The 24,815-nt window shown below is 38.5% G+C and overlaps 1 long non-coding RNA gene across 1 annotated transcript; it reads right to left on the bottom strand.

The window, feature by feature from the left end:
- Positions 1–950: 950 nt before the first annotated feature.
- Positions 951–24,369, bottom strand: LOC117948462. The gene is made up of 4 exons (XR_004657446.1): positions 24,359–24,369; positions 22,452–22,453; positions 14,419–14,530; positions 951–964 (listed from the first exon to the last, which is right to left on the bottom strand). It is a non-coding gene; the product is annotated as an uncharacterized LOC117948462 (long non-coding RNA).
- Between the last annotated feature and the right edge of the window lie 446 nt (positions 24,370–24,815).

The following is a 24,815-nucleotide window of genomic DNA, read 5'->3' as shown; positions in this document are numbered from 1 at the left end:
AAGCGTGAATGCTCTGAAACACACACAGTACACAGCAAACATGTTGGTGTGTAATCATGGTTGCTAAAGTTCATGTACCTTATATAGCGTATAGTAAATACTGACTGCGACGCTGAACACATGCAAATGTTAGCTAACATTACCAGGAAACTTAACTTACCCTTTTGTGTCAGCGAACAACAGTCATGTCGACGTCTGAACTCCGTTAGAATTCCCAAACTCCTGTTTTTTTTAGCGGTGATTTTCCTCGCTTCCTTCAGCTTCTTTTGAAACAAAACATTTCTTCTGGCTGCGGCAGGTAGCCAACGTGCTGTGTTGAGCCGCGCTGAAAATTACGTCATCACGCGTTGCTATAGTGACCAGCCACGCTGACGCTCTGCAATGGAAAACGGAAGCATAGTGGGCCGAGGCGAGCCGAGGCGAGCCGAGGCAAGCTGTTACCAGCAGTGGAAAAACGCCATTAGTGTCTGTTAGTGCGCAGCCCCGCCCCCATTCACTCACACTCGGCTCCCAGCAACATGGAGCGATGACTACGCCAGTCCACACTTTTGACATTTGTCCACAGTTTTAATTGTTACTAACACAGTTATATATTGTTAAGCATGAGAGGCAAACCTTTATTTGAACCAGTGTTTCCGCTGGTAACTCTTTTTTTGCGCAATGGCAAAAAACAAAGAAGAAGTTATTGAAAGCAACTAACTTCAGATTGTAGAGTAATAGCATGTGAGACGGAGCCTGCTGGACCTGCAAGATATGTGACCCATGGCCAGAATATCATAATTCATAGTGCAGTAATGATGCAGACATTTCATACACGTGACCTGTGTAACTCTGCTGACCCGCTATTCGACCCGTGCTGGACCCATTGGTGAGTCAGCTGCCACTCTGTGAGTAGCATAAGCTTCAATCCATCACAGTCTTCTGACCTCTTTTAATCAGTTATTGTTGAAAACAAGTGAAGGAGCTTTCTCAGAGATTTTTTTTTTTAATATATCCTAGGCTATTTATTTCAGATAACTTTCATTTACATGTTGCAGCTGTATGTGTGCACAACATACAACTTCAGCATAAGAGGTATTGATCAAAATAGACGAGATTATCCTTTTGGCCATAATCGTGCAGCCCTAACCATTACCATTGTTCTTACGTCTCATTCAAACGAGTTAATGAACCACTGAAATGATTGTGGAAATTATTTATTATCATTATTTAAAGGTGTAAAAGAATCTGATCGATCAACACTGAAATCATTCAATATCAATAAATAAGGTATCATGTATTTAATGAAAAATTATGCCATATGTCAGAAAAATAATAACTCTCCTCCAACCCCCATCGCTGTGTTCATTTAATTTGGATGGTGGCAGATAAATGAATTTGCTTTTATTTTGTTTTTTAAAGACAGATCTAGATAATTGTATCACTGTGATAAATCAGAATTATCTTTAAGGTACTGTAATCAACATTTTTATATATGATAATAAATAACTACGTGATGTGAAAAGACAGTTCGCTTGGTGTGGCAAACCGTCACATCATTTCCACCTGAGTCTGGAATACGGCTGCACAATTAATCACAATTGTATCGAAATCGCAATATGGACTAGTGCAATATCCAAATTGCAGGGGGGCGCAATATTTGTTAATGGCAAAATATGTGGCAAATCATTCTGAATTAAGTATTGTGGTGCTGCAGAGATGAGAATCCTATCCTACAGACTAAAGAAAATCTCTGTTTGGTACAGATCCTTGCAAAAATCACTCTGTAATCATTTGAATTTTTTCAATCGCAGAATCAGACAAAATAATTGCAAATAGATATTTGACTCACATCCTACGGCCCTACTCTGTACTACCAAGTGTTCAGCTCATTGTTTGGGTTGTCTGGCCCACGACTTAACTGTTTTGATTCCCTCTTACTGCTGTCAGCATAGTCTCCAGCCGTGGGAAGCTGTTTTAAGTGTAAAAGCTTGAATTAAGCCAGTGTAAGCTTTGATTAAGCCACTCTACACTATCTGCCCAGCATCGAATGGCAGACAGACAAAGTTAGTCAGCCAGTAAACATAGTGGAGGATTGAATAGCTAAAGAACCAGACAGATATATTGATATATGAGTAGAGACCAAAAGAAGATTGAATATTGCACTTGCTTTGTGTCTGTTGATGCATGCTGTTTATGACCTCAACTTAAAACCTGATGATGTATTGATTTTCTGTATAGAGCTTGTTTGTTGTTGCCAACAATCAGTTAATGCAGGTTTAACTATTGTGATATTTACAGTATTTTAGGCATGTATGGCCCAACTGATCATCACTGTGCATCAAAAGTAGTACACAGTTAATAGAAATGTCGTCTCAAACTACTACTGCATACTTCACCAAAATGTGCCAAAACACATACAGTAAATACACTGCCCAAGTATCAGGAAGTACACTGTAATCAACCGGAATTCAAGGAAACCAAAGCTGGTGTTACCTATGAAGAACAAAAACAAAAGAACACTGTCATTTTATACCCCTCTGAGGTACAAGTAGAGAACATTTTGGCGGGAGTATTACTTCTAGTATTACTTCCATGCAACAACTTCAACTAGGCAAGTTAAGTGGTGACCTGCGTTAGCATTTGTGTGATTGATTAAAAGGTAATTTATTTAATCAATGGTGAGCCAGAATATTGTGAAAACCTTTCTCTTGATGCAACAAACACCCTGACTCAACACAGTCTCTTTTTTTCTCACACATACCCCCACACAGAGTTTGTTGTCCTTGGTCCAAGTGGGAACATAATGTTGGTAATTACCTCATCTGTAATGCCAGTGTGTTGTTCACAAATTAGTGTTTTATAATTTGAAAACAGAAAAACAATTTCCTCATACAGCCCTGCTCCAAATGTCTTTTATAGGTCTAACTCTGATGGTTCAGAATAATTTTGGACTCGTGGAAATTGCTTTCCAACAACTTGATTGTGAGTAACACCATGGTCAATAGTCATTTCTTCTCTCAATTTGTATTTCACTTGCGACCTTCACTGTATTTCACTGGCATTTATGTTTACTTTAAAAAGTAATAACACTGACCACAAATATTCATAATATGTGAAATTAACATACCAGAATTTATTATAAAGGAAACAACCATGCCACTCCCAGAACAAGCCATTAATTTCCTGTGGCTGTGGTTCATTAACTTGCAGTTTTCACCAACATTACTTAATGACTTTGAAGGCCTCTTGACTTTCCTTACTAGCAGTAAGTGTTTCTGCGTGCCAAATAAATTCAGCTTTCAAAGACTTGATTGATAGCAGAGCAGAACTCATTTTTATCACATTTTTTGTTTGAAATCACATCACAACACATGTTCTGCATGATCAACAATTCTGGTAACAAATGTTTGCAGGTAGCCTATAACTAGCATGAGCTAGCAGTTATCACATGCAGTACTACATCGTTTGTTGATGTCATTGGCAGTTTGGCTTATTACAGATATATTGTTTTGATACTGAAACCAGTATCGAAAAAAGTAGAAAATACTTCAGATACTGCCTAAAACTCTGGTATCAGCAAGTACTGACTAACATTATCTAGTTTTGACAGTCATAACTAAATAAGAAAATGAATAAACTTCCTTTAAAAGAAGTTTATTTATTTTCTTATGTAGTTATGTAAATGTGCTGTATTTATATAGCGCTTTTCCAGTCTTAACAACTGCTCAAAGCGCTTTTACATCTACAGGAAACATTCACCATTCACACACTGTGGCCGGGGCTGCCGTACAAGGTGCCACCTGCTCATCAGATAAACATTCACACACATTCCCACTCCGATGCGCAGCACCGGGGGCAACTCGGGGTTCAGTGTCTTGCCCAAGGACACTTCAACAATGACTGCAGGGGCGGGGATCGAACCACCAGCCTTCCGATTGGCAGGCAACCGCTCTACCACTGAGCCACAGCCGCCCATGACTGTCAAACAAGATAATAAAATAAAGTTTTATGGCATTCCTTCTCTGGGTATTTTTCATAATTTCCAAAGGTTTAACCTGAGCCAGCCCATACAACGGTAGCAATGATATCAGATCCATACAGGGTTAGTAGTATACAGCAGTCAAAACAATACTAATAATAATCATTGTGTGTAAATATATATAATCTTAACACACTGGCATTGGATCTGTACTCTGTATCAGTCAGTACACAAGTTCAGGTATCCAAATCAGTATTGGGACGACAAAATTGCTAGTGTAACATCTCTAATGGTATCCATCAGTACCAACAGACTGCTGTACAGAAATAGACAATGGAGATACGTGTTCTGTAATTTAAGAACAATGTCGCTATCATTATTATATCATTTGTTTACTAGAGGGACATATTTTAAAGTACATAGCTCGGTCAAAATTTTTCAAAAAGCAAATTCAAGGGATCCTTGTCCAAAAATGTTTGTGTATGTTATGTGTTTAAATATTGGACAATATATCATTACTGTAGTATGATATTCTCATTATTATTAATTCTGGTATTGGCCCTCAAAAACCTATTATTGCTCTGGCTTTAATAGTCAATGATGTTTGGAGTTAAGGGTTACATGATACTTGAAACAGCTAACACATTATCAAGCAGTATGGTAGAGTGATGGATAGAAGATAGATTACAGGGCTCATGTGGTCATGCTATTTCAGGACTTAAATAACTTATTTGGATGCACATCTGGCTTAGTGCTCTGTGTAGTGGTTTCCACACAATTGCAGCTCTAGTATATTTGAACTACTATATATTAATGACATTGACAACCGCCTTAGTCATATCACACTTTTCTTAACAAAATTACAAACTGCTTAAAAAACAGAGAACGCAAGTGAGAACAAACAAAGGCAATTCAATTTAATCGTAACGCATATGAAGTGTTTTATTACATCCTAACATTCATTTTCTAGGGGCTATATGGAACCTTTACAGAGGAAGAAATTAGCTAAGACAATGTTGTCTAGATGACAAATGTCATCTAGACACACAATTGTAGGTACTTTTCCGATAATAATACTCCGCTGCTGTGACATTTGAAAAACATTCCTGTACGTCTGGTTTCAACACATTGAACACAGTGAGCTAGATTGCAAAGTATTGGCACTGTTATAGATTGATATTTACATGAAATCCAATCAAACTTTATTTTTACATGGGCTGGTTATGGTTCTGGCTGTATGTCATTGATATCAGGGTAATTATGGTTTGAAAATCTTTACAGTAATCACATTTATCAGATGACAACCGACTACACGCTTTGAGTCCGTCTTGTCCGATCTACGTCAATATTTAATGCACATCAAGGCAACATTATGTTAAAAACCTTTCAGAAATGGGAACTACTTTCCTCTTACAATGTTGTAAATAAAACTAAATTTACCGGGGGCTGGGTTTGTGGGAACATGAGACATAACATTAGGTAAATCACTATAAACCATTTAGAATTCTCTGAGATTGGCTAACACGGTAGTTCATGTCCACAATGCACAAACAAGCCTCGAGCGATTTTTGGCGGGGGTCTTTAACATTTTTTGACCTGAAAGAGAGAAGAGCAGGAACACCTTACTCCACATATTGTTTACAGTAGAATTGCATAATGACTGGCTGGAAAATGGAGCACCACAAAACTTCCCATTTTGCTGCTTTCTTGCACTCTGCTAGTTATTCTGCCTTTGAGGCCAGAAATGTACCAATTAGCAGTCATCTTGAATGCGATCCTAAAATACACACTCGCCATTTTTAATACATTGGTAGTGTCAAAATGTCAGATACAGTTTCAAATATGACCATTATGGTCATCCTCATTACAGTTGTAACATTTTCCCTTGAATAATACAAAGTAAAAGTATATAAAGCCGTCACCAGTCCAATAGATAATTTAAATTGATTCATAGCCATGTTCAGTGGCCATTAAGCCAAAATTTCCAAATGGTCTATGCCTATAGGTCATAACAAATTAGAGATGCTGTCATTCACACAGCAAACTTTATTTTCAGCTGTTCCCTCTGGAAAAATATCATGGTGTAATTAATTGTGCTCCCAAGCCAGTGCTCCTTGTCTGTACTAGAGAGCACAGTGGTAGAATGAGATAGACATACTGGGTGGCAGACTCTCGTCATTTAAGCAGATTCTTTATTAGATTGTATACTCTAATTTCCTCTTTTGAAGCAAGAGTTGACAGCATCAGTGGTTTCTTATCCGCCAGAGCAGAATTGCATTGTATTTGTTGAGATTAGTGCACAAACATTTTCATACAACTGATGATTAAATGCAAAATAGAAGCCTGTGTAGGAAAGCGAGATGCTTTAGAGAGGAAGGATGTTTCATAAGCCTGAGGAGTGCAGATTCTGTTGAATCTGAATCTGTACCTCCATTTAGTGATATCCAACGCAGCAATCTTGTGTGGTTGCATGCTGCTGCACTGCTCTTTGTTATTCATGCATAATCCATCCAGGTTTTGTAAGACTTGCAATGTTTACTTGACAAGCAGATATGAATGAATGTGACTTTCATATCAATAAATGGAGTAAGAACAACATGTGGAGTTTCTAGAGGCTTATCATTTGAGTTAAGTTGAAAGATAACGTAAATAGTGGATAGGAGAGAACTGACATTGTTAAATCAAAGATTTAAAAGAATATGGTCTATTGAGCTCTGTGTTGGTTTAGGGAAATCACCCATGGTCTAATTGTAAACTTGTCTATTTTTAGGAGGGGTAATTTTGAGGAGAGGTAAACTCATTTTCAGCAGAAATTCACCATTCCAGATTTCCTCCTTGTAGAACACTTACTTATAGTTTATAAATACTTCATGGTTATCTTGCATTTTTTAACAGATTTTTGATTCAATTCTTTTTGTGGACTGAGATGCCAGTTCTAACACCTAACCTGTTTTTTCATTGACTAGTTTGCGGTTTATTGTTAAGTTATGTAAAACATCAGTGTATTATGTATCCATTCTCTTTTCCAGCTTTGTTTTCTTCATGGACTCTGGGACGTTTATCCTAATAATAAACAGATTTGAACACACACACTTAGAATCCATTATATGTAAATGTATCTAACAGTACTACAAATGGCATGGTGTTCTTGGCTTGAAATTTCCCTTCTCTTTTCTTCTAAATGTACCTTCAACACAGTGCCATTTTTGGTTAATTCCACAGCACTTTTAAAATAACTATAAAAGTGTTACATACTTAAAATGTTGTCTTTTAAATTGTCATTGCAAGTTAGGTATCTCCCCTTTGTGTTCAGAAACACATTTGTGGAGAGAGTCATGTATGTACATATGTTGCTCCAAACTCTTCTACACTTTGATTGTAAGAAAGGCATTATTTTTCACATTATAATGCAGTTTCTTACATTTTTAGGGTTCTGTAGCTTTATGAGGGTTTTCCACTTGACTGTGTGATTTCACAACAAGACTGTCATCACTTCTCTCACAATAATGCCTCCCAAAAGGGGTGTTGATTAATCCATTAGCAAAGCTGCAATAACTATTGTCCCTGCAGTTATTTGCATGTAAAAGGAGAAATCAGCCCTCATCGACTCTGGCAGATATCATCACTTTGAGTTATTCAGTGACATTCAGGAGTTATTTTGTGATGAAGTGTTCTATTTAAATTTGTAATTTCATTTTGTGGTACACACACTCCCCCTGACGTGGCTAATACACTTCTACCTTAGTTTGTGATTACCTTTGTCACCCAAAACGATAACAAAACTCAGGGAGAAGGGGGGCATGAACTTATTATTTTCGATCAAAGGTGGGCGTATTGGAATATAAATGTCTCTCCAATGAGTTCTTGAAAAGTCTGATTGGTGGCTGAGTCCCTTACTAAACTGTCTAGTGGCTGCATTGCATTATGGTCTTTTGCAGCTACTGTCAGTACTGTTGGCCTCTCTGTTCCTGTGTTGGCTCAAAATGGCAGCTGCCTGCTGTACAAAGAGTCTTTGTCTGAGTGACCCTAGCCTGGGTGACAGTCAAACTTTGATCTGGACTTGATCCGATGTGGAGCAACTCTGCTCGAACAAGAGCTATAAGACCAATCAAATTGTCAGGGTGGGCTTTATACGATAATGGACAGATGATCAACAGTAAAGTAATGATGAACGCGAGCAGACTGCGCCATGTTGCCCCGCTCTGCGCATGCTCATATGATGGTTCCCCCAAGGTCCTGTAGCTGTAATAATGGATATAATGATTATATGGCTAATAATGGCTAATGGTTGTAATTCACTATGTGTTCTATTAAAATATCCATGGTATGATCTTATGATACACCTAGGGATGTATGTATGCTGTAACTCCTGTAACGTGGATATAACGTCATTAGCATTTTCCTAACTTCCAGGGCTATGGGCTAATTGCTAACATCAGCAGTAGTGAGCAGTTGAAATATGCGTCGCTTAACATCCGGCACACAATCCGTTGCTCTGATTGGTTGTAGGTCTGTCTAATTGAGTGCAGAGGAATTTTCTTTCCTGGTTTGGTTTAAACACGCCCCAAATCAAGGGGATCCAGAAATAACCCTAAACGTTCTTTATAACTGCATTTCAACTGTTTCAGGATGGATTTTTCAACTACAGTACAGGTGGTGCATATGGTGTCTAGACATAATTTTCAACAATGGGCCTGGTGCTTTTTTGTTGTCTTTTAGCATCATAACAGTGATTCCCTGTTTACTGTGCACATATGCTATGTATAGATTTTTCTTCTCTTTTGATAGAAAAAGAGCAGCCTCCTGCTTCAATGCCTTTACACAAAAGCAGCATTTGGTGTTCATATTTGGTCTCCTCTCCCCACACAGCTCAGTGAAAAGAAAAGTGACACCCGTGGGGTTGCTCATGGCTCATTTCTCGGTCTTGTCTCGCATTCGCTACACAATTCAATTAAACTGTGAGGTCTTTCTAGAAAGCAAGCATGCTTGCTCATGTGCAACAAATGTGCACGCACACACGTACGCACGCACACACAGACACCCCCTACAGGCTTCTTTTCCTGGCAAAGGGAGCACTCACTTAGCGTAGCGGCAGAGTGCAAAGATTGGAAACTCAGCAAGTGGTAGGAAACCTTTGGTACGAGAGAACGTTTGATGTTAACAGAAAACTCAGTATGCACTGTACAGAAACTTTGCTGAAAGACTGATTGGCACTCAAGAGATTGAATCAAATTAGATTCTAATTTTAGACAGAAGGTTCCCACGTAGTATTTACCCAGAGTGTGTACTTTGGGAACTGTGTTTGTGTGTGTGTGTGTGTGTGTGTGTGTGTGTATCTGCAAGGAAGTTGTATACTTAACCTCTTCAGTTGAGCTGGTTCATTGTTCAAATGTGTCATTGTTCTCAATTACATTAGCCTTTACCTTTCTTTCATTATTCAAGTATAGCCTTCTCATAATGCGGAGGGATTATAATGTATTGAAAGGTGTACAATCAGTGGAAAACAAGTTTGGTTCTGTTCTGTTCAATGATGTTTTCAAACAAAATGCCAACATATGAAATATGAACAATGATATTGTTTCGGTTAGGGGAAAATATTGTGTTCAATGAATATCAAGCATGGTTAATTTATGGTTAAGGTTAGGCAACACAATTCATCAACAAGCAATAATGTTTTTTTGGCCACTTGGTGGCAGGAGACACAAGTTTTGAACACATTGACATTTCATCACCTTTTTAAGTTGATACGGTAAACAGTTGGTCCAAGGAAATGGACCAACAGATCCCGTACTTCTGGACGGAGACCAGTGAAGTCTATTAGAAGCACTTTTCCGGTGATAGCTGGAAAGGTGCTTTTGAGCTTAAAGACATAGATGTGACCAACCTGTCTAAAAGTTGTAAGTCTTCTCGTAGCCGTGCCAAGAGAGATCTCAATAATTCCCAATCAGCAGCGACGGAGAGCATAGGTATATGTTAGAAGATAAAATAGGCACAGGCTAATTATTGCTTACTAAAATGCTAGTTAACATTGGTAATTAAACAGCGAATGGAAGTCCAAACTGTCTGCGGGCTTACCCTGTTCTATACAGTGATTCATGTACTGTGCGACAGTAAGTCGCGTGGTTATGAAACAATTGTTAGCCTATTTTTACAAAAACGTCTGCTACGGAGCCATAACGTGAACTACAAGGTAATGGAGCCTTTTATACATTGTCCAGTTTCTCTAGCAATAAAAAATGGACAAATAGAGTCTTTAAGCGCTTCAGATGTAAAGTTCTTTTCTGTCAAGTGGCGCCAAAATGAATGACAGTCAATGGGATGCTAATTGCAGGTGATGCCCATTGGAGCATCAAAATGCCGCCACAGGAGCTAATTTTAGGAGAAGCTTACCCCTTGGTCTACACATCCCAGCGTTTCCTTTAGGAACTTTTTTTTAGCCGTGGAGGCAGGTCTGTCCGAATAACAACAAGATAATTAATTGGAACATTTACTTATAAAAAACGGCCTGATGGAAGTGTTGACAAAAATAAAGTCGACTGCAGCATGAATTGAGTATCACCGGAGTTCACCAACTCTAAAGTACCACATCAGTGCTGGAGTTAACGTTAATCCAGAGGTACGACCTTGCACGTCCGCTGATACCAACGCTAGCCGTCAACGTCATCTTCAAACCACACTGGAGCAGACACTGAAACACAGACTTAGCAAATCTGTGTGACTGACTGAGCAATTCCCTTGCTAAATGGATTGCAATGTTAAACTTTTAGTCTCTGTTGCCTGAGTTTATTTACGGAACATAAGAGAAATATTGTTGACATCGAGGGGAGTGTTAAATAATTCATTGTGTCCCTTAGGTTATAACTGTGGCCAGAGATGCCTTGTCTGTACAGTAAAACTAAATCTTGCTCCTGAGTAACTTTAGAATTTTTTTTCCTCAACATATTAGGTTATATTCTAGATTGTTATGGCCATTGTTTGAACAGTGAAAATAATAATGAAAGAGTTTTTGAACTTTAATGTCACTATTACTGATTAATTTGAACACAGCGAAAAATTAGGTATGCCGTTAATTAATCTTAATCAGAGTATGTAATTAATTCGATTACATTTTTTAAACAGCCCATATATGTACTGTATATATATGTATATGATGGGTACATGATGGGTATATAGCTATTTGCACGTGTGTATCGTGCAAATAGCTGAATTTAATACTAATACATCATGAGAAAATATTTATTAGCCATTTTTGTAATGGACCCAATGCAATGCCGATCCAAACACACACATTCATATCTATTACTGTAAAAAAAGAAAATACAAAAAAACTCATGAGGTTGTAAATAATACAAAGCACCAGTTTTGTAACATTTCAGCCTTACCTAGTCCTATAAAGTCCTAAAAATACATTTTAGTACTTTGGCTGCTTTTGTAAAATAAAGGTTTTGTAAAAAATAAAATAATAGAAGTTTATTTACACTTTATTGTATGTTATTTATTGAAGAAAAGGATGGCTATGTTTTGAAGCTAAAATGTTACACTGGTAACAGTATCATCAACTCATTTCAAATCCTACCCCTGCTTATTATATTAACTGTCATCTGTCAAGTACAAGCTGGCATTGTCATACCGTTTGTACCCCGTCACTGCTGCAGCTCTACTGGCTCTGCAGCTATGAGTCAGCAGGCTGCTAGGCAGTCATATGGTGATGTGGTTTTCTAGCGCTCTTATTGCAAATTTAGGAGAGCAGCTGTGTGTTAGACACTGCAGTTGACTCACACTAATCGGGGGTGGTGTTGGACATGAATGGTAAGAGTTTGATTGGTTCCTAAACAATCTGGCCCAAACACACACGAACTGTGGTGGATTCAGATCCGTGTCTAACCCAATTCATCATTACATTTGACTTGAAACTGTAATTTTCTACCTCTGTATATGTGAGTCATTTCCTGATATAGAATCTTTACACATTTCATCGTCCTCAGCAATACTTTAACAAAAGCATTGGATATCCTGTCCCTGCAGATAACAACGTTAAAGCGGTTTCATCATACCCCCGATATCCCTGTCCGGGAGGACAAGGTACGTCCTCCCAGTGCTAATTTCATTTTCCTCTTCACTTTGTCTGTGGGGGTTTTCAAGCGGTGATCTGCATAACCAAGTAGCTGAGAAGCACTTAAATGTCACAGAATGTGTTTGGAGAGGCTGGAGGTAGAGGACAGATGTGCACATCACCTTATTAGGAAAAAAACAAAACAATCAATATAAAGTGTGATTTAATCCTGATAAAAGTCAGAGGCTGGCCTGGCATGAACTCACCGAGTCAGGTCTGACTAAAGAGAAGCAGCCCACTGGCCTATAGACATGGACTATAGCATGTCTTCCTTGCATTAAAAATGCTTCCAATGTTTCCCCACACAGTGATTATGCATACAAGTATAGAGAAAGAGCAGTTTTTTAATTTATTTATTTTTCTCTCCTTTTTAATAGCTTTCTAAATATCACAAACCTGTTTCAATTAGTAAACCTGTTGGTGTTGATAACCACTACTTCATGTCTACTTTTCTAAAAAATGTCAAGTCTTGAAATTTTGATTAACGTTACCCTTTAAGACCAATTTAGTGTTTGAGTACAACTTTTTTTTTTAAATACACTGACAGTTGAAGCAGTATATTGACAACCCAAGTTTTTTCTGTCTGCATGTTCTCCTATTCAGTAAAATGCCTGTTGTTTATGCAGTCAATTCCTTTGTTAGTCTGTCCGTTTTCCTACCCCCTGACTGTCCTTTACATCTTTTAAAAGGACATTATCGACATGTAAAACCCTACCGACAGGCTGTGTGCTGTGTGTCCTTTGGTAATTGCTCATCGCAAGGCTTTGGGTTTAACATTTTAACCAGGGAAACGTTGTGCATGAGAGTGAGAGCTGAGGTCGCTAGCAGTAGAATCCTACTGTGTTAAGTCTTGCAGTTTGGCAGATCCGTTGGTTGCGGCATGTGACTGTTCAGTAGTTTCTGCTTCCAATTTTGAGAAAATCCTCCCCTGTCACTCAAGTAATAGTGGTGATCTTTTTTTATCTTTACAGTATAATGCTACTGTGGCCACGACAGCCTCTGCAATGCACCATACCCAATTGATTGTACTGTATGGTGTATTTTTCTTGTGGTGGCTTGATACATGTACAATTACGGCTGTCAACGTTAAAGGTCCCTTGACATGGTTCTCTTTGGATGCTTTTATATGGACCTTAGTAGTTCCCTAATACTGTATTTGAAGTCTCTTTTATATAGAAGTTATTGATCCCCCAATATTTTATCTGAAGTCCTTTATACATAGACCTTAGTGGTCTCCTGATACAGCATCTTAAGTCCTTTATACATAGACCTTAGTGGTCTCCTAATACAGCGTCTGAAGTCCCTTTTATATAGACCTTAGTGGTCCCCTAATACTGTATCTGAAGTCTCTTTTATTTAGACCTTAGTGGTCCCCTAATACTGTATCTGAAGTCTCTTTTATATAGACCTTAGTAGGCCCCTAATACTGTATCTGAAGTCTCTTTAATTTAGCCTTGGTGCAGAATTTCAGCCACTAGAGCCAGTCCCACAATGAGCTTTCCTTAGTATGTGCAGTTTCTGACTCTGTAGCTATTGAGGAGGAGAGAGGGGGGGCAAGGTGGAGGCTGGGGGTGTGGCCTTGATCAAATGCCACTTTGCTCGTTTAAAAGCCATGATGTCTCTCTCTCAGGGGTGGGTCAAATTCTCTAGACGGGCAAAGCAGAGAAAGGGGAGGTCATCTTGCTCCTTATGACCTCATAAGGGGCAATTTACCAGATCGGCCCATCTGAGCTTTCATTTTCTCAAAGGCAGAGCAAGATACCCATGGCTCGGTTTACACCTCTCGCCATTTCTAACCATTGGGAGGGGGGGACATATGCAGGCTGGGGGAACTCATATTAATGTGAAATTGTCTTGCCATGTAAACGCCTTAAAGTGGAATTCCAGCTGATATCAACCCGTAGCTCTGTTGTTTGTAAATTTGAAGTGCTGTAAGTAGCGAAAAAATCTAAAACAATCGGTGCTGTCTACACCGTGTTATCCTCCTGGTAGAGTTAGCACCCAACAGGCCCAAACAGGGCAAGTTATAAACATGTGTTTAGTCTCTAAAGTAAAGTCTTTAGTCTCTAACAACTAAAGTCTTTAGTCTCTAACAACAAAATGTCCCTGTCGTGGGATGAATAAAGTATAATTTAATCTAAACATGTTGAAACTGTCATTACAAGTGCCCAGCCATTTGAAGTGATTCCTTCCGAGGGAACCCAGCAAATTTGACTGCAGTAGATGTGACAGAGAGTGCCAAAGAGATGAAGCAGATGCCATATGCAAAAAACTTTTAAAAATAATTTCTCCAGCATAAAGCTTTGCTCAAAGAAAGCAAAAGAAAATTGCAGCCTTAGTCCACAGCAGGGTGTGCACCAAGGACAAGAGAGAGAGAGAGCATTTGTTGAAATGGCGGCTTTTCGACAATACTAAAGGACAGCATCTCTTTAGCAATAAAACAAACTACACTGTCTCTGATTGCACGCCATTTTGCACTATCCTGTTTGTACTTTGTTTGTTGACTGAACGCCCCGGTGATTGTGTACTGTTGGGAAGACGGAGACGGCCCATCTGTTGTGTTTTTTTCTTTCTCCCAGCTCGGAAAACTGCACCGGATGATTGTGTTTTAGGTGCAAAAGCATGTATGTTGGGTTACTGTGTTTAGTTGCTACTGTTATACAACAAATGTGACATAGCGACTTGCTCAGATTAAGTAGTTGATCAAGGTCATTCGCTTTGAATCCCAATTGCTCCCACACTACAGCTGTTGCGTTTGGCTTTGAAACCAATTCCATATTTCTATTTTTATTCCTCCAACTCTCAACTAGCGTTTTCTCCTCATCTGGTTGGCTACGCCAGGGGTCCCGCCTCCCCACACAGAGATCACGCTGCTAACAAACGACTAGAGGGCTCACGCCTTGTTACACTAAGGAATCAGAGAGAGAGAGAGAGCAAGAGAGAGAGAGAGAGAGAGAGAGAGAGAGAGAGAGAGAGAAGGAAAACAAACAAACAAGCATCAGCATGCAAATGGATTATCGCGGACCTGGAAAAATTATCAACCTCATTTGCATTTATCATGTGATTCATTGATTTATTGACTATCGCGACAGGCCTAATCAGGATGCATGATCATATTTCAACCAAACAAATTTGAATTTAAAGTTATTTGTAAAGTTATTGCCCTACGCACAAAACACGACACCAAAGCGCGTTCTCTAATGCAACACTTATTTAAGAAGCCTCTTTAAGGGGTCTGTAGTCATATCACATTCCGAACATTAATATAGCAGCAATCTAATATTTGCTTTTTTAAGATATATAGCTAGTGAAGTTATTGTGTCCTTGGCAGAGATATATAGTATAGTCTTATTTTGTCATGTGATCAAGGACTACTACTTGACAGTGAATGAGACTGGCTTATAGAATGTACAGAGTGTACTGTTCTTTCAAATATCTTGCCTAAGATCATAATAGCTTGTGAAATCTGCTTTTAAGTGTATTTTCTCTTAGAAACTACAGCTGGGCATTTTTTGTAAAATGATTGAAAATATAAAAATCATTCCTTGTATTATGCAGCAGTACTATACTAGTATAACCATAAGGTCCAGGCTTCGGTAAATTGCAGCACGCTTAGTACAAGTGAACCTTAAATGTCATGTTTACTTTTGATAAATGTGTGTATGCAAATGGTACTGCCAGTTTGAGTCAGTTGACAATTGTGTACAATTTGCATAAGTGGTATGGTGGTGCCCTTTCTGTTCCAAAAGAACATAAACATGCAGGAGTAAAAAATGTTTCCCTCTAGCTCCATCATGAAACATTTAGACACTATGCAGAATTATCATCTAATCATGAGGCCAAACTAAGTGTCAGTATGTATATAGGCTCCATTTAGATCAGAAGCACATTAAGCTACACAAAAATTAGAGATGAAACCTGAACAGTGCATGGCTGCGTGAAAATGAGTCATGATAATAGTGAATACATCAGAATTAAATGACTAACGGCAGTGCAGACACATTCATCTAGTCACATCGTACAGTATGTTGCATCTTTATTACTTATTTCCTATTAAAATGCATATGTACAATGTGTGTGTGTGTATGTGAAGTGAGTGAGAGAGAGACAGACGGAGAGAGAGCAGTATGCAGAAAATAGGGTATCCCCAGGGACAGTGCTTACTCCCGGTGGAGCGACCTGTCTTAAATAAATCATTCCATTTCCATGCCCAACTTCCCTATCTTCCTTTTAATCCAGTGTGGGAGAGAGTGGAGAAAGATAGGAGAGTAAGCTGTTTGCCTTCCTCCTCTGCCTGTGTCGCTTTAAGCCTTTGGTAACTTGAGTTCCCAAACTTTTTTTTTTTCTTTTTTGACCCACTTAAATGTAACTGTAAACCCACAAACTGGGTTGTACAGTAGAGTGGAAGCCATTTCAAATGAATTTTCGGTCAGTAAACAAGGTTGTTTTTTTATTGCTGTGTGGATTCCAGCTGCATAAGCTGAGCTGGTTGTAGTGCTGGGCTATATGGAGAAAGTCAAATATCCCGCTATTTTTGACAAAATACCTCAATATTGATACCGCAAAGATATTGTGGTGTTGACTATTGGTCCTTTCACAAAACATTTACACAATGAGATTTTTGATAAATAATCAACAGTTATATGAATATAATGACTAAGTGGGTAAAGGCAAATAGTAGAACAGCTAGAACAGTCTGGTAAGTTTAGAAAATGACAACTTTACTGTAATGCAGCCTTTAAAACCAGGAAAAGACAACCCTTATGTCATAATACAATATTATGAAATCTAAAATCTAAGACGATATCTAGTCTCATATCACAATATCAATATAATATCGATACATTGCCCAGCTCTAGCAGGTTGACCACACATACTTTAGGAAGGAGATCTATTTTCTATGCACTTTAAATTCAAGGCTGAATTTCCAACAAGTCAGTTTTATACATTTTTAAACTAAAGTAAAAAAAGAAAGATCACAAGTCAGGTATTAAGATGACAGTAAGTATTACCCTGGAAATTTCCCTGTCAGTAATCTGCTGCTTGATGAAAGACTGTAGTGTTGTTTTTCATCAACTCGCTTGTTTGTGCTGACTTCAGGTAAAAGTCCCACCTAGCTGGGTTTATTTAGAGTATATATGGAGTTCTATACTAAACACTAAATGAGATTTGGAGGTCATGTGAATAGTAAGGCTGTTCTTAAGCTACCCTCGGCACATCCCGTGGGTCTGCCTGAAAAGTGCATATACTGCATAACAGATCAGTTGACCCTGTCAGCTGTGCCTCACCGTGATTGACACTGCTCTCTTCGAAAGCTGCAGACTTCTACTAGTGCTGAGTCTGACAAGACAAGGTTTCCCTTTTTTACAAGTTTCTCTACCTCACTGAGCCCAAATACCTTTCAGTCTTTCATGTTGTTCAGTCTTTTATTTGTGAACCCTGATGAATAAGCCCTTTATTCCTCAGTGAGCAATGGGCTGGACAACTGAAGCACTCGCTGGAAACAAAGCCAACATTACCTATTAAATAAATAACATTTATGATTCATGAATAATAAAAACTTGACATAATTTCACCACCCAGATAAAAAAAAAACGGTGGCCTAGGTGCAACCACTTAATAAAGACTCAATTTGTGGCAAGCACTGAAACAATAGATAATTTTAGACTTCTTTTATATGGTGCAGATGACAAATGCACGTTCCGTTGAACAGAAGCAAATAGCCATGGTACAGACTAGGCTTGTGTCATTTGGCAAGCATATCGGCTATCCACGATTGAAGAGACGGTTGCCGGTATTTTGGAACCAAACTAAAATCTGCTCTAAAATCTGCTTCCTACTGTGCATTTACAGAAGGTTTGGGAGGGGTGGCATGTCTGCGCACGGTGATGGTGATTAATGTTAATCGACACAAGTGACTCTGCTCCTTAATTCAAAGCAACTCGGTTGCAATCCTTTTTCCATCTGTCAACGCTGACAAGTTCGCTGTGCAATCTGACAGAAGTCTTCATCTCCATTCTCCGTACGCCTAGTCACCAGAGCTTTGCTCTGTGCACCATGTCCATAGCATCCTGCTGTGTGGCGTTTCGGCTCGGTCATGGCTGCCCGAGACGATGCACTGCTGTTCTAGCTGGTGCGTCGATAAACTTTTTTGTACATGACCGAGAAAAGGGGGGACAGTCTCCTACAAACCTCCGCTCTCTGGGATCACAAAAACTGTGTTTTTATTTAGCAGATTTCACGATATAGCCTAGTTGTTTCCATTTACATACTTTATTGTGGAAGTAGTGTGAAATTTAATCAGGACTCATAAATACTACCTTAAACAGCAGCCATTAAGTGGCACTGCAGATGAAATCATTGTAATATCAGGTTAGGCTGATTTAGCAAAATTTGCTGTGTTTTTGGGGCTGCAAACCTACAAGCCTCTGAGTCTCTCCAGGGTCCTTTTTAATCTTTCCGCAATATGCCTTTGGGTCCCAATTGCATTTTTATAAAAACACTGCTCACTGCTAAATGTATAATAATGAAAATGCCTAAGGATTCTCAGCAGGAAAAGACATGAACAGTTCTGTACCATAACAACATGCAGCTGCTTTGCCAAAATCAAATTTTTTTATCTTGAGAACTTTGATGACATGCAAATTGTCAAAGTGTGTCTGCACCCCGTCGCATGACGAAAAAACATTTCTAGTATCCCATGCTGTTCTGACTGCAACAGTATAAGGCAGGCTTGTGGGTGAGTGACTCCCCGAGTTTCACACTTACCCGTTAAATCACATCTTCTGGCTTGGAGCTTACTCCACTCATCTCTTGGAAGTCAGCCATTTTCAACATGATATTCTTATCTTAGTTAGTGGAGCCCACCAGGAAAAGCAAACACTGGCTGTTTTAGGCCATGGAGACTTCTGCAGTTGGATGGTAATTACTCATTCACGGAGCAATAACATCTTCTAGCTACAAAAGGTTTATTATCATTTTATTTTATTTTGCAATGTTATACAAACTACTTTTTTTTCCTTTCAGGTTGGGCCTAATGTCCCTTCAGCCCTTTGTTCCCTCGGCCCAAAGGTCACATGGCATGAACATTTCACTTTATGAGGTTATTTAACATTAATATGATCATTATATATAATTCCCCCAGCCTGCATATGTCCCCCCCCTCCCAGTGGCTAGAAATGGCGAGAGGCGTGAACCGAGCCGTGGGTATCCTGCTCTGCCTTTGAGAAAATGAAAGCTCAGATGGGCCAATCTGGAAATTGCCCCTAATGAGGTCATGAGGAGCAAGGTTACCTCCCCTTTCTCTGCTTTGCCCACCAAGAGAAGTTGGCCCACCCATGAGAGAGAGACATCATGGCTTTCAAACAAGCACAGCATGCCGGTTGTTCAAGGCCACACCCTAAGCCTCCACCTTGCCCACCCTCTGTTTTTCTCAATAGCATTTAAAGGTACAGACTCAGAAATGGCACATCCTAAGAAAAGCTAATTGTGGGACTGGTTCTAGTGGCTGTAGTTCTGTACCATGGCTGCAATCCGTGAAAGAGACTTCAGATACAGTATTATGGGACCACAAAGGTCTATAAAACCGCATTGAAAAAGCAGCATGTCATGGGACTTTTAAAACTTAGTAATAAGCTGTTCCAATATGGTGACACTATATGTCCCTCCAATACATGAAAGGCACAAAAATATTGAATTTAACTGACAAAATGACCAAGAGCAGAGAGTCTCAATGCTGTGAAGTTAGTCTTTATATCATTCATAGATGACAATGCCATAATTGCTTTACTTTAATAGAGAAAAGCACAAGGCAGCATCCTTTGCTTTATCCCCGAGGGAATGTCAAATGGAAGATTCTCTTTTGTGTTCATCCCAAATATTAAAAGAATTGTCTTCTGGCCATTGTCTATGGGGCTGCAATTGCAGTGTGTTGGTAAGACTTTAATATAGACACAGACAGACTGTAAAACCACACAAAATCTAAATGTTATATTTTTACCAATTATCCAGCATTTTGTCTGTCTTAAAGCAATTTTTGGAATCCCACATTATATATCTAATGTTGGCCCAGAAAGGTAAAATGTTTGCTCCGGGCAAAACTTCCACAGACTGGGCCAGCCACTGCTGCGGCCTGCGTAAAAACTTTTAACGTACAGGAAAAGGGACGAATGGCACAGTATCAGTACTGCCTATTTCTTCATTACAATCAATTGTAGTTTATTTTGAGTCAGTGGTACTGTACATGTGTCATCCTGTTGTTCTAAAAACTTGGTTGTACACCAAATGTGTGTTAACACAAGGCTAAAAGAGCGCTGGGCGGTATACCGGTTTATGCCGGATACTGCAGGGCTGTAACAACACACCAAAACTGAACTGTGTATAAACTGAACACCGAAGAACTTATCTTGTATAATTATTAACAGTATAGTCTATGGAAGTAAAATAAATAAATAACCAAAGCTATAACACTTTTGTTTTCTTCGTAACTAAATACTGTTAAAAAACAAACAGGATTAAATTCTATTGCAGAGATGATTTGAGCATGTTAAAATTCTTCTTTAATCAAGTTCTCTTACAATTCCAAAGTAAAAAAAATGGCTACTGTTTCACAGTACTGTGCAGGGTCCAGAATTAACACTCGCCAGATGTGGAGGCAGGTCGACACACAAACGCAGAAACACTGGCACACACACCAGCCACTACCTTAGCGTTAGCATTAGCTAGCGTTTGACTCAGGCTAAGTAATAAGCTAGTAAGGTGCGCCGGAAACAGAGTCTCATTTCACCTGTCTGGAGACACACTTTCCACACTCCGTGTCCACGGACAGCTGTTGGCTTGTACCAGTGTTGATGTTCTGTGTTTTGTTGGACACATACAGCCCCTTTCCTGAAACCGCTTGCCGGACTGACAGAAGTCCACAGTGGCCCGCGGCGTGTGTTTCCAGGCCTTTATCCAGCGCCTCCACCAACTGGTTTTCAGCTGTTGTCTGCCTTGTAAAGCCTACTCTCAGACGGCCGATTTAACTCGCCGGTCCTAATCAATATAGTTTCATGTGTCACGTAGCTCTCCACCAGCAAAAAAAGAGGACATCTGGACTGGAAGGATAACTCCAGGAGTTGGTGGGGGTGTTCCACGATTCTGCCTTCTCACAGGTTTTTGGATCTGAGTATTGTGCTTTCGGTTACAGCCCTTATATACCGGTATTTGGGTAAACGTACCCATTAAGCCCACCAAAATCAGAGTTCAGTCATTTTTCATATATACTGACATAGTTTATTAACATAAACATTTGTTAAAATATAACAGTAATCTCTCATCTGAAAATGCATTAATTTATTTGTGTTTAAAATAAAATAAAGATATTTTATGAACAAAGTCAAGTGTCTGGCATGGGTTCAATTGGTACCACAACACAAATGATTGACAAAATATAAAAATGTATTATTTTAACTCCAGTAAAAACACAAAAATATTTATCCCATAACATGTCTTACATTATCAAGTAAAAAAAACATTTCATTTTATGTTTGGCTTTCTTTTAGCCAATTTGCCACCTAAACCAATAACAACCGTAATCAAACCACAAACATGACTTGAGGAGCAGCTCATGAACAAGAGATAAAAATTTTTATTGTTTTGACAGTATTCTGATAAGTTACATTCATAGTTTTTTTTAATATTGATAATATAACAATTGTTAAAGAAGAAAAAAGTTATTAACCTGGCTTACACTAACATTTATGTTACATAACATTAAGTATTTTAAAATTTTGTTGGCATTCTTTTGCCGACTCATCACCTGGACTAAAGGTGTTTTAACATCAGATATCAAGCTAGCATACTTTCATTGCTTTCAGTTTCTTTTTGTACAGCATTTTGATTTGTTGGTGGTTTGGCAGTTGAAAAGGGCCAGCACCCTGCATGTTAGCCCTGCCCCCGATCCCTCATAAAGCGTTGAAACCACTTCCTCCCTGGTCTGCTGTTGGTGAATCCCCCACAAGATCCAATAGGTCCGCGGGGGTGAAGCCCCAACCTCATTCACATAGGACCTGCAAGGATGGGAAGACGACAGATATTAGTCTGAGCCATCTTTAGATCATATTTCAACATGCATTCTGTCATTCATTTGTTTTGCCCATGTAGCTACTCTAACATCTTTTTTAAAGCCTACCTCAAGACACTCCAAAATCTCCAAAATATCTCTACCACTGAACTGAGGAGAGTGTGTGCATCCCTGATGAGCCTCAACTCTAACTTTCTCCTTCAATCGCTCTCTAAAATATTTCCTGTCCACTCCACACTGTCTTGCTAACAGAGACAAGTTTTTAATTGTGCCCTCGTGGTAAATGCGACATGCCTCAATGATTTTAGGACAACTGCTGTAATTTTTCCTTTTGTTGTCAATTTTCTCACTGTAAACAAATGATTATGCAAATTAGGTTACATAAGAATTTTCTGGCTAGTGTGGGATCTGTGATGTAGTCTTGTTAATGAAGTCAGTATAAGGTAAAAGAACATCAAAGTTTCACGATTACGGTGAAAATCTATCATACTCTTAATTTCAGGAATTTCCTATTGAAGCACATGAAATGGGCGTAAATGGTTCTACAGTGACTACCGGGGAAAGAAAGATACGTTCACAACTAAATGACATCAATTTATAAAGCTATGTCTGGAGCCTAAACATGCTGTAAATGTGCAATCATAGTTATCCTACTGTTGCCAGTATTATAGTTTAAGAATTATCAAGGTATTTTCATTCAAAGTGTGCTCGCGCTAGCTGCTTTTTAACTCACTGTAGGCTACCATTTAAGCCCACTTTCCAAAAAGGCATTTAAAAAACAAAATTGCCCACTCAAACCACGTATTGTATTTCTCAATTTGTATTTATTTAGATTTTTGTTCTTGTATTTTATCCTATTATCATATTTTATATATTCTTTATTGTATCTATCTATATTGTGTCCTAGTATTTCATTACATTTATATTCTGTACTGATTTTGCTGCTGTAACACTATAATTTCCCATTTTATTGGGATCAATATCTATCTATTTATCTCTCTAACTATCTATCTATCTTGTGTCTTAAATTTGTAGATCAATGTCAAATGAATCAGAAAACATTTAGTTTACATACATAACATTTTTAAACCTTCGGCAGTGAATATATCAGTATGGCTATATTTGACCTTGTGATTAGCTCGCCACGCTAACTAGCAAAACTCATCAAAATTTCCAATGAAATCAAATAGTACAAATTGACAAAAACTACTTGATAATACACAAAAATCCAATCAATCATTTCTCAATTTACGTAAAATGATAGCCTACTTTCAAACTAACCAAGTTAGTGGTTGTAAAATGCTAAAATGGATTCCTGTTGAGGGGTCCCAACACGCCAAAGTTTTGAGGCTACTTCATGTGAGCCTCCTAAGACTCTGAGAGGCTGACCTAACTCAACATTGACAAATGTGATTGGTTCTCAACAAAAACCTACGTGTTAGTAGGAACTTCTTAGACTGGATAAAATAATGAGTAGCAGAAGACATCCCTCTCTTTTTTTAAATTGACTTCAAAGTTGCAAGTTGGCTTAAATGGTGCTTGGGCTTGCTGGGTAGGTCTACAGCCATTTCACAAATGTAAAGATAAAAGCCCAAAAGAGAAGAGAGAAGGCATTATTAGTTGAAGAACTGCAAAGGAAGGTTGGTATTATACATAAAGTTAATCTTTTTTTTGTATAATAGTGATACAAACAATCAAAGCACAATGTGTTTGTACGTTTGTCCAAAAAAAATTTTGACAGCTTCGAGAAAACAAAACAACAAATAAAGAAAAGAAAGATTCTAGTTGTGTAGTGTCTCTTGGCATTTTCCTTTATCATGCATTGAAGAGATGTAGCAAAAAGCTTAAGCTCATTTTTACAACCGTTGATGTGGGGTTTGACCTTTAAAACTTACCTATGAATAACATGTTTACAATGTTCAGTCAAGTTATTTATCAAGATCAATTTTATTTATTATCCTTTGAAAATATTCCAGATTTAATTGACATTTCATTTAATGGGTGCGCATGAAGTTAATCTTAACTTGAACTCTACTGTGGCTCTGTGGAGGAAACAAAGAAGGGACATTAGGAGTAGGCCTGATATTAAAGTATGTTTTTAGGAACCTAAATTTGTGTTAAATTTGAATGAGTGTGATGTTAATCTATAATCTGGAGAGCTCTGGCTAAATATCTACAAATAGGGTAGATGCACATGTAAACTGCATTAGCTGCCAGATACAGGAAGAGGACAAGGGCACATGGCTTGATCCCGCTCTTTGGGGAGCGGTGTGTTTGTGTGTTAGCTACTCCTGCAGAAGGAAATATGTATGAGATGTTTATGTATATTATAACTCTGCTCTGTTTAATAGCCTATGCTCTTCTATAGTTATATTTATAATCTTATTTCTATAACGTGCAGTTCTAACTTGTTTGGGTGATTGTAGTTTTTCTGAAGTCTTCGTTCTCCGGTTAGAATATTGGCTGCTTACTGACCCTTATGTCAGGTACCTGATAATTAGGTCAAGGTCAAGGTCGAAGCGTATTTATATAGCACATTTATAGTCACTATTACCCCAAAGTGCTGTACAAATATAGATAACTACGTAAGATAAAAGCATAGTAAATAACCAGACAAAAACAAAATATGCACAAAACAATAAAAACAGACACCAGATAAAAACTTTACTCAAAGCATG

This window comes from Etheostoma cragini, chromosome 1, assembly GCF_013103735.1.
Source record: "Etheostoma cragini isolate CJK2018 chromosome 1, CSU_Ecrag_1.0, whole genome shotgun sequence".
Classification (NCBI taxonomy): domain Eukaryota; kingdom Metazoa; phylum Chordata; class Actinopteri; order Perciformes; family Percidae; genus Etheostoma; species Etheostoma cragini.
Note: the sequence above shows the minus strand (reverse complement) of the source record. Positions and strands in the feature narration are given on the sequence as shown.